The 11,169-nt window shown below is 44.0% G+C and overlaps 1 protein-coding gene and 1 long non-coding RNA gene across 4 annotated transcripts in view; one reads left to right on the forward strand and one right to left on the reverse strand.

The window, feature by feature from the left end:
- dpr7 (defective proboscis extension response 7) overlaps positions 1 to 11,169 on the forward strand; it is a 145,496-nt gene that overhangs the window by 10,819 nt on the left and 123,508 nt on the right. The gene's annotated exons all lie outside the window — the stretch shown is intronic.
- On the reverse strand, positions 7,536 to 8,516 carry LOC108374552 (uncharacterized). Its single transcript, XR_001849060.1, has 3 exons — positions 8,441 to 8,516; positions 7,740 to 7,957; positions 7,536 to 7,675 (listed from the first exon to the last, which is right to left on the reverse strand). It is a non-coding gene; the product is annotated as an uncharacterized LOC108374552 (long non-coding RNA).

Below are 11,169 nucleotides of genomic sequence, written 5' to 3' on the forward strand. Positions count from 1 at the left end.
GATTTTTGGGGTTGACATTTTAAGTTGGACGGGAATTCTGCCAGACGACGTTAGGAGGACGGTATCGCACCGGAGGATTAAAAGACACAGTTCGCATATCGACAGATTTATTTGATTTTTACACGTATATTCGGAGTTGTCCATAATTCACAGCTCAACTCTGTTTCGGGAATAGCTGCACAATTACTTAGGGGTTAAGGTGCCACGAATACTTTCAGAATATATTTAAATTTTTATTTTTATTTTTTTTTTTTTTTCTCATCGTCGATGGATATAAATAAAAAAGTGCTGAACCCATCAAAAACAAGGGCAGGGCTGAGAAGCGATGCTCTGGGTGGCGTGTCCGGCGAGCAGGCAGACGAGCCGGCTTCGGCGGTGGAGAACCTAGGGGGACGCAACGAGCAAGACCCGGAAGGTGGCGAGGCTGCTCGAGGATTCCAGGAGCCCGAAAGTTTACAAGGAGGAGCATGTTGCCCTAAGAGCACCGCTTTGGGTGTAATGGGGGAAGAGTTGCTACAAAAATTTGAACTCATGTTTGTGCAGCATCAATTGGACGTAAATCGCTCAACGGCAGATGCTATAAAAGGCGTCGTCCAAACTTTGCGGAAAGACATGAGTGGACTGGCCGAAAGGTTGTTGAGTTTAGAAGGTAGGGGTGTCCACGCACAACCTGAGCGGAGTCGCAGGGATTGGCATACGGAAGAAGACGCTCAGGAGGGCAATTTGGGTGACGCGGAGCACAGTCCTGTGAAGTCCGGTCCGGAGGCGAGTTCTTCGTTAACTCCGTCAACGAGGGAACGGAAATGCGAGAGGAGATTGTGCTACGAACGAGGAGCCACTAAGGCTATACGCGATTGGGGTCTCAAATTTGATGGGGGGCCGAAGGCGATTCCAATTGAACGCTTTCTCTTCAGAGTAGAGACACTCCGCACGAAGCATAATGTGTCAGCGGAAGACCTATATGCCAATTTCCACCTGTTGCTCGAGGGTCAAGCGCAAGAATGGTACTGGCTGTATACGGAGGAGCACTCCCAAGACATCATAGCAGATTTTTATTCCTTTCGGTCAGCCATAGTAGAACATTTCCGTAAAGCAGACTGCGACGAAGAAATTCGGCAAGCAATCAACGAGCGCAAACAGGAGTTTAACGAAAAGTTCGAGGAGTTTTATGCGGCTGTTCGAGGAATGGAGCTAACCATGAAGACCAGACTACCGGAGGGCAGCTTGGTTAACATCATTAGAAGAAATTTAAAACCAAGGATCAAGAACTTAATTTTTGGATGCCGCATAGACTCCCTTGAAGATCTGAGGAGAGAATGTCGTCGGGCAGAAAAACATCTTTCCGAATTCGAACCCAAGCCGTTGCGGAAGAGAACTCTGGAGGAACTGGAAGGCGAACCGGAGGACGGAGCGCTGGACGTGCTGGCGGCAATTTACGATTCAAAGAAGTCTGGTATTTCACGAAAAGACGTAGCAAAGGAGACGAGAGGTGAAAGAGGGGGCCAGACGGCGAAAGTTACTACGAACCTTCACTGCGATGGGAAACTTCACCGTATGGTTTGCTACAAGTGTAACCGCTCAAGCGTACAGTTGTGTGACAATTGTCAGGAAAACCAGGACATTGGCAAGGGAACCGGGGAGCCTTGCCAGAAACGTCAGACCCCGGAAAAGTAATACCACAAACGATTTTAGTACGCCCTCCTAATCCTAAGCCAGAGGTCAAAACTTCAACTATACTTTCGCTGCGGGAAAGACAGGACCGATATGATGCAGTAAGAGACCGAATATTTGGGAGAGACACAGATATAAGGGCGGGGTCAGCAGAAGCTCCCATAGGTAGAAACTGGCGGAAGATTTTAAAAGTGCGTGAGCGGGCGCGGGATAGGAAGAAAGAATTGAGGGCTATGGAGGAGACAGTCATACGGGATGCAGTAGACAAACGGCCATACGTTCAAGTGGAGGTAGAGGGTGTACGAATGCAGGGCTTACTGGACAGTGGTGCGTCAATTAGCTGTTTTGGGTCGGTTGCTCAAATGTGGGAACAAAAACTAGGAAACAAACTGCATACGGTAAAGAATAGTCTGAAAACAGCAGACGGGAAGTCGCAAGCGGTGAATGGTAAAGTCGTCGTCACAGTGTCTTGGAGGGGTAAAAGTAGGCCCATGACTCTTTACTTGGTACCAAGCCTGCAACAAGAGCTTTACCTGGGGATTGATTTTTGGGATACGTTCGGCGTCGCGCCGGCGGTAATCTCCGAGATTGGGCCGAATGAGGAGGGACAGATAGGGTTGTCACCACAGGAAGTAGGCGAGCTAGAACGAGTGAAGAGGCTGTTCCCATCCTTTGCTGAACTTGGTCTCGGCAGAACGCATCTGATGGAGCACGTAGATCGACGACACCATCCCGATTAAGCAAAGGCATTATCCGATGTCACCGGTGAGGCAGAAGCAGGCGTACGATGAGATCGACCGAATGTTGAAGCTAGACGTCATCGAAGAGAGCAACAGCTCGTGGAGCTCACCCATCGTGCTTGTGGAGAAGCCAGGGAAAAAGCGGCTGTGCGTGGACATGAGGAAGCTCAACGAGCGTACGAAGAAGGATGCGTATCCAACACAACACGTGGAGGGAATCCTAGCTCGCCTGCGCGAAACATACTATGTTTCAGGCATCGATCTTAAGGATGCCTTCTGGCAGATCCCTTTGGAGCGCACCTCCAGGGAGAAGACGGCGTTCACGGTACCGGGGCGTCCGTTGTATCAGTTCAAGGTCATGCCTTTTGGACTGTGCAACGCCAGTCAGAGGTTATGTAGGCTCATGGATAAAGTTATACCGTCTCGGCTAAGAGAGAACGTGTTCGTATACATCGATGACCTTCTGATTTGTTCTCCCGACTTCGAGTCCCACTTGAAGCACTTGGCGGAAGTCGCGGAGTGCCTAGCAGGCGCAGCACTTACAATCAACCTGGAGAAATCGAAGTTTTGTCAGAGGGAGATTAAGTATCTAGGGTTCATCGTTGGCCAAGGAGCGCTGAAACCGGATCCAGCGAAGATACAGCCCATTCTCGAATTTCCGGTCCCAAAGACCATGAGGCAGCTACGCAGATTTCTGGGGATGTGTGGCTGGTATAGAAGGTTTATACCAAGTTTCGCTGCCACTGCCGCCCCCATGACAGATTGTCTTCGAAAGGGAAAATCGTTTAAAATGACGGAGAAAGCAGTCGAGGCGTTCAAGGAATTGAAGGAGGCGCTTACTTCAACGGATGTATTGATAAACCCGGATTTCAGCAAGCACTTCTACATCCAGTGTCCTATTTCAGAAGGACGAAGAAGGGAATGAGAGACCCATCGCCTTCATGTCCCAGAAGCTCAACTCCGCCCAGCGCAATTACACCATTACAGAGCTGGAGTGCTTGGCTGCTGTCGTGAGCGTCAAAAAGTTCCGCGCGTATGTCGAAGGGCTTCCATTCACGGTTATTACAGACCATATGAGTCTCAAGTGGCTTATGGGACAGAAGGATCTGTCCGGACGCTTGGCCAGATGGAGCCTAAAATTGCAAGCCTTTGATTTCAAGGTGGAACATCGGAAGGGGTCCTATAATGTCGTCCCAGATGCGCTGAGTCGAATGCACATGGAGGAGTTGAGCGAAAGGGAACGATCAGGGGAGATTGACCTTTCTTCACCGGAGTTCTCCAGCGAAGCCTATGAGTCACTTAAACGGCATGTAAGCGAAAATTCAGAACGTTTACCGGATTTGCGAGTGGTGGATGGAAGGGTATTCAAAAGAGTGTGGTTCCGGCGGGCGAACGAGGGGGAAGAAGCAACGTGGAGATTGTGGGTACCGGAGGGTCTAAGGCAGCACCTCCTCTACAGACTGCATTGCGATGTTACGGCTGGGCATGGAGGAACGGCGAAAACCCTGTGGCGATTGCGAAATCGTTTCTATTGGCCAGGCATGGCAAGTGATGTGAGGAGCTTCGTGGCGGAATGCGAACCCTGCAAGTGCGCCAAGGCTCCAAACATAACCTCCAGACCTCACATGACAGATAGGTTTTGGTCTGAAAGAGTTTTCCAGCGTCTTTACATAGATTTCTGCGGGCCTTATCCCCGATCGAGAGCAGGTAATACGCACGTGTTTGTTGTTTTAGACCATTTATCCAAGTTCGTCTTCTTCAGACCGACGAGACAAGCGACCGCGCACGAGGTCATAAAGTATCTGGAGAACGACATTTTTCATGTATTCGGCGTTCCCGAAGTGATACACTCCGATAATGGGAGACAATTTATATCGGAAACGTTTGGAAAGTTTCTACAAGGATATGGGGTAAAACATGTCAGGACTGCGCCATATGCTCCACAGGCAAATGCGTCGGAGCGAGTAAATCGGTCGTTGCTGGCCATGATCCGCACATATCTGTCGGAAGAGGATCAACGAACTTGGGATCAACATGTATCCCACGCAGCTTTTGCGTTGCGAAGTGCGGTTCACGAAGCGATAGGATTGGAACCGTATAAGGCCATATTTGGGCAAACAATGGTTCAGCACGGGAGCACTTATGAGCTGCTCCGTAAACTCGATGCGCTCAAGGAAGGCGATTTGGAAGTGGTTTCCAGAAATGACCGCATGGAGCTAATGAGAGAAAAATTGATTCGTGGCCTTGAGGGAGCGTACAGAAAGGGACAGCGGTCGTACAATACGAGGGCTTGGGCCGTGAGTTTCCGCGTGGGACAGATCGTCTACCGAAAAAACTTTAAGTTGAGCAACGCGGCGGAGGGGTTTAACGCGAAGCTAGCGCCAAAGTATTTAAGATCGGTGGTGCGGGGAGTGAAAGGGAATTCTCTATATGAACTCGAAGACTCGTCAGGTCGGCCGGTGGGTGTTTATCACGCCAAGGATTTACGCGTTTGAACGGCTTCGCACATATATTAACAAGGACCGGCTTTTCGAGTGCTTCTTCACGGTAGGCGTTGCTGAATCGGTCGCCCTGTTGCGGTCACACTGATTTTAACCGGTTGGTGTTCGCGAATGCGACCCTGAACTGCCTTTCCGAATGCACCCCAATCATATGGAGTTTGACGTTTAGCTTTGTGAAGAGAATTCGCTTAGGAAGGAAAAATTTCTATCAAGTTCCTTCTTTTTTCCTGCGGCCGTACTGGGAGTTGGACGAAATCAAGAAGACACTACTAAGTCCGAAGCGAAGAGCAAATTCCGTGGAAAAAACTACCACGTGGTCGAAGGTGAGACGACGCCATTAACCCAAGGTGAACAGATTTTGGCACAGGCAAGTTCTGCAGGTGCAAGTGTCGTGTTGGCCTAGCGATTTTTCTTTCTGAGAGCCGGTGGCAGCGGCTGCCGAAACTTGAAGTTTTGGCGTGCAACATCACGTGGTTGGCTTCGCAGGTGAGACCTTTTCCCGGCGTCCAGTTTCATGGCCGGCGACCAAATTTTAGTGAGAGTTTTCAGCAGCCGTACACTGGCCATCCCACCTCCGCCTCCTATACCACAGGTCGGGAGCGTGAGGGCATGAGCGTTATACCCTTGTTTCCAGGAATTATAGTAGGGTAGTTACAAGTTCCCGCCCGAATGTAGTTATTGAGACTACAGCAACGCAACGAATCTTAAGCAGGTGTCTCGCCGCTTCTAGTCCTAGACAGTTAGTCTAAATAATCATTCTTTTTCGATTTTTATAATATCCATCAATTCATTCATCGTCCGGCGGACAGAAAGCGCTGATTCAACTTATTGTCATAGAATCCCTAATGATGTTTTGTACACTTTATCAAGAAATGAAGAGTGCATATATTTGTTGAGCATTATATTTCACCACTAATTTTAAATTTTGATAGGTAGAATTAAGCCTTTGTAAGTCGCATGGTCTCGCACGGGTTTGCTGTTTTATCAGAACCGTAGCGCTGGTGAGAGGAACAGGTAGGGAGCTATAGTGGGGCGAACATATTTCCGCAGCTCGGGTATTGCATGCAAGACGTCTTGTAGGTGGTAGGTTGAGGATTATAGCGGGTTACTTCGTGTTCAGAAACCCTACAGTCTCCGAACCAGTTCACCTTATCAGTTGGTGAATCTTATCAAGTTGTAATTCTTGCGAAACAGGCCGAATTGGCGAAGCAAGCGAGATTAGGCGGCAAAGTATTGTAAACTTAGTGTTCCATTTGATTGAATTAAATTGTTATTTTTTTAGTGTTCCGAAAAGCACACGAGCGTTTGAACGCGGCCGTCTGAACAGGCCATATTAGCCGTAAACATTAGTATTAATATGTAGGTTAATTTTGAATAAAACAAAATGTATTGATTGCCTTACAGGAATGTGTCGTTAATCATTTCGGATGCGAGACGGACGGACGGACGGACGGACATAGCATTAGGGGTTAGGATGGGAAACGGGCCGTGAACCGGAGAGTTACGGATTAGCTTCGGGGTCGGTAAATAATGATCACCACAGCCGACCAAGGTAGGGTGGGATGAAGAAGGTCTGCCATATTACAGCTTTGGCGCGGGGCACCTCATCTACAGGAGAGGGTGTCGGACGGTAATTGGGGGGGTAGAGGGGAGTGACTGGGCGGGAGCGTGATGGCCCCTGACAATTATGTAAGCGGGTACGGAATTTTTTTGTATGGTGCGGTCGGCATGCCAAGTGAGTCGCAAGAACCACCCCATAGTCCGGCGAGCTAGCTCGTGCTTAGAAACAAGCGTACCCAGGCGGCTCGGGGCATGCAGAATGAGGATGTGAGGGCAGAAGTGGAGGCGCTAGCGTCAGCGGCGCAGAGGCGAGCATCCGGCGACCCGTACGCAACATAATAGAAAGCCATAAATTTGAAAAAATGACTACGACAACAAGTAACATTTAAATTTAATCTTTTTTATTATTGCCTAAAAATTTTGATAAAAAAGAGCCTTATAAAATTGTAACGTAACATAACATGTCATAAGATAACATTAACAGTCTATACGACCTAAAGCAGTTCCCTAAGTTCATCAGAAGATGGATACTTTTGAAAGTTTATAAATAAGTATGATAGCGACTTTTGGAAGAAGACTTAACATTTGATGCTATTTTTTCAGAATATAAAAAGATTTTGCTCTCTGTTGTTACTGGACATGAAACTACTTTAAATACTGGTACGTAATCCATCAAAAACTAAAAATCGAACAAATTTTACATAGCGCCCTTTGCAAGTCGTCGTTTAAAGTACAAAACCGCGTATCAACAAAATGCAAAACCGCGTATCATGATAATGCAAAACCGCGTTTGTGAGGTTGCATTTAATCACCACCAACAATTTTTTAATTGTGTGAAATTTCATAATAAAACTTTTATGTTAGCTTGCGAATTCCTTATAGTTATATAGCTTTAGCCGTTTAAAGTTTCTGAAATACAACAGTACGACAGTATACAACTGTTTGAAGTCGGTGCCCATGCTGGCTAATTTAGATTGTAACGCATACACCATGATGTAAGTCAATTCTTGAATCTCTTGCGGTCGATCATCAAAAAAACTCTTCTTTTTGGCCACTGCAAAAGAAAAGGTAAAGTAATATTTATAATTAAGAACACCTTTTCATTTTATACTCACGCATTGTCAATTTTTCCAACTTGGCATATGCACTTGCTATGTTTTTGCCAATATATTTTGTGACCATCATAAATTCCTGCACCATAGACTGTAAGAAATGCGTAAACATAATAATGTAAACATCTTCAAATGCACTTCTACTTCTAACTTACTTGTAAGTCTCTAATCTGTTCCTCGTACATAAATTGCGTCTACGTCAAGGTCTCTATACGATTGCCGCCTTGGTTTACATTGGCCTTATCCGACAACTGGCGTATGATAAGCTGCGCCATTTCCAACTCATTTGACTTTTCTTTGAACTGATGTTCAACATCGGGAGCACGTTCCTGCATTACATCTAACAGCCTTTTCATTTCATCCAGATGAGCCGCTTGATATGGTTTGATGTGTGTGAAGGTTTGTTTACAAAGTGAATTTTTGAGTAGTTGAACAAATGCCAGTGGGCAGCCAGCGTTCCAGTTGATGGCAACAATTTGCAGGCTTGGGCCAGCGTTTGTTGCGGTTGCCGGAAAAGTAGCTAAATAATGAAAGTAATTATATGTATAGCGGAGTAGGAGGTTTTCCTTTATTTTAAAAGCTTGGTTACTGATTTCACTAATTGACGACGATGCAACGAACACCGTGGAATCGTTCTGCAAATTGTTACCAGCAACTGACCCGCTGGCTGCCCGCTGGTATTTGTTCAATTACTGAAAAAATGCAAATCATTATAATGATTGCAGTGATTTAACACTTTCAGCGATTTGCATTGCATTTAATAAGTACACATTCTTTACTTTTAAACAACCAATTTACCATTTAAAACTAAATAATTCCGTAAATCCGCGATTTATTATGTACTTTGTAAACAAACCTTTCAATTTCGCCCCAGCTGTTCGATTCTTCTTCTTTTTCTTATTGAATTCGTCTTTGCTCTCTCATTCTGGTATTTGTTGACGTCGCGGCCAGTTGCTCTCAGCTCGATTGGCGCAATCTTCTATTCTATCATTCTTGTACTGATACTAATCGCTATACATAATACAAATTACGATACTGGTAGCCATGGCTACTAGACCAGAAACTAGACCCCAGTCGCCATACATCATAGGGACATTAGTTGCAAAAGTTACCAAAATGAAATAAAAGTTACCAAGTTACCAAACCGTTTAAAAGTTACCACTTTTGGTAGAAAGTTACCAATTGTTGCAACCATGCACTTGACCCGAGCGATGAGAGTAAAAGAGGGCAAGTATTTGCGCGGCGATCGGATGTCTTGTTAGGCCGTTTAAAATGAATTGCGCAGGAGTTTAATATATATACATATATAGGGAAATCTTGAGATGGGGACATTCTGCGTACTGGCGTATTGTTTCCGAGACTAAGTAGCTGCACTGCCAAGTGCGGTTTCTGTACCTTCGTCAATACTATTTATATGTGTAAATATCAGTAAATAGTTATGCACAAAAAAAAGGTTTAATGACTAATTTATTCGCTAAAATCAAGAGAAACAGGAAATTTCTAGTGCAACTCGCATAAATTCTGAAAAAAAAAATATTGAAAAAACACCCTATCACAGAATTTGGTTGAAGAACGCCCAGAATTCGGTTCCAAACCAAAGCCGAAAGAGGGTTAATGTAAACAAATATACGAATCGTTTATATTTAAAATTTTAAATAAGCGTACGTCAAATATTGATTTCACTTTGTTTATTATTATGGTTTATTTGTGTTAATGGCCTCATTTTTATTTTAATCGCTCCGAGTTTTAAAGTGAGGTGAAAAAAAATTTATCACACTTTTAAAACACCAAACTTAAAACGTCAAACCGGCTAAGCTTTCTACGCCAAACTTTTAATTCAGAAACTGACAATAGAGATCCTGACCCAGAGTCAGTTTTAGAGCCATCAGTGAAGATTCGACAATGTGTGAGTCCGGTCACAGCGATGGAATCAAACCAGCATTCAGTCTCAGGGAACTCAACATTATAGAATCTCTTCGACAAAAGTAATGGTGGCGTACTATCCTGTAGCATTGAAAAGACACAAGTGCTTAAATCTCTGCCGCCTGCAATTTTCGCGGCGCCCCACTCATTGTCATACCAGCATCCGGTTCTTTTTAGTCTGCAGGTGGCCTTTAAGGCTTCCCCACGTATGAAAACACAAAGTGACGGTAAGTGCAGCAGTGCGTCAAGAGCACTATACACCACTCAAAAAAATTAAAGTTAAATAAAGAGGCTATCAAGCAACTATTTTGGTTCTTTACATTGAAACCAGATACATTTTCGTGGACCCCCATTTACAACTCATTGACCCCCATATTTTTTTCACATCACTGTGGACCCCTGGGGGTCCACCTGAACCACTTTGGGAATCACTGCTTTAGACCATATCTTTAATTAATACTAAGTTAATATGCAGATTAATATTTACTTAAGTGTTACGATTTTTTTTCTTAATAAAAACTTGTGGTCGGGAATGATACAAAAAATTAATTTATGATATCTATTTTTTATTCAAAGAACCGCAAGATCGCGCTACAAAGCAAATCTATACAAATATGTATATATTTTGAAATTCGTTTGTTCTGTTCACAAATCTCGAGAACGGCTCTACCGATTGTTTTGTTAACTTTGGACACCTCCCCGCAGCAAAATTTAGAGACAGTCTGGCAAAGCGCTACTTCCGCCCTACAAATTTCAGAACTGTCTCTGAACTACTGCAAAAGAGATGAAGAGCTGGACGGTTGAAACTCACGATTGAGAGAATACAAAGGTTGCGCCGATCTCGGACCGCTATTCCTCTCTTAACGAATTTGACAGAATCGTTGTTTGCATGACGTCACACTGGTGCAACTTGTTTACGTTTTCCTTGCAACATTTTTTCTTCTTCTTCCATTCTTGCTCACGTTTTGGCATTTCTCTCTCGCAATTGCACCAGTGTGACGTCACACAAAAGTTATTCTCAAAAATCCTCTCTGATCGGCGCAATCTTGTATTCTATCATTCTTGGTTAAAACTCATATGTTGCTAGTTGCGCTCAGGGTTGCCACTTTGGTAAATTGTTACCAAAATTGGTAGACAAAATTTGGGTTGGTAAAAAGGTAAATTTTTTCTCATTTTGGTAGATTTTTGATGAACTTTCTGTTCCCGATTTATTTTTCGTATTTATCTTTAAATATATTATAAATTTCTTTGCATGCTTTTTATATACTTACATACGTATAAATATATATCGATATAAGGCGAACATATCGCGCTCCATTCAAAACTAATTTTACTGGAATCCCGAGGAGCTTTTGATTGCCTCAATATTTTAAATGATTATTTAAATATAAAGAAAAATTTGACAGGTATGTAACTATGATTGTTCGCAAAAAAAATCAACGCCATTTTTTATCAAAGAAAAAAAATAAAAAAAATCAACGGGAATTTTAAGCAGCACATTGTTGGCTACACTCAAATAGTATTTGCTTCAAAACTCCAAACCTTAAATTGTTCTAAAAATTCAGAGTAAAAAATTCGAAATTTAGACGAAAATTTTTGGAATTTTTCTATATGTTGTATATAGTTTGAATCCTCGATTTTTTTGGATTTAGTTAAAGCAAT

This window comes from Rhagoletis zephyria, unplaced genomic scaffold (genome assembly GCF_001687245.7).
Source record: "Rhagoletis zephyria isolate East Lansing unplaced genomic scaffold, Rhagoletis_zephyria_1.1 Rzeph_scaffold_00089, whole genome shotgun sequence".
Taxonomy (NCBI): Eukaryota; Metazoa; Arthropoda; class Insecta; order Diptera; family Tephritidae; genus Rhagoletis; species Rhagoletis zephyria.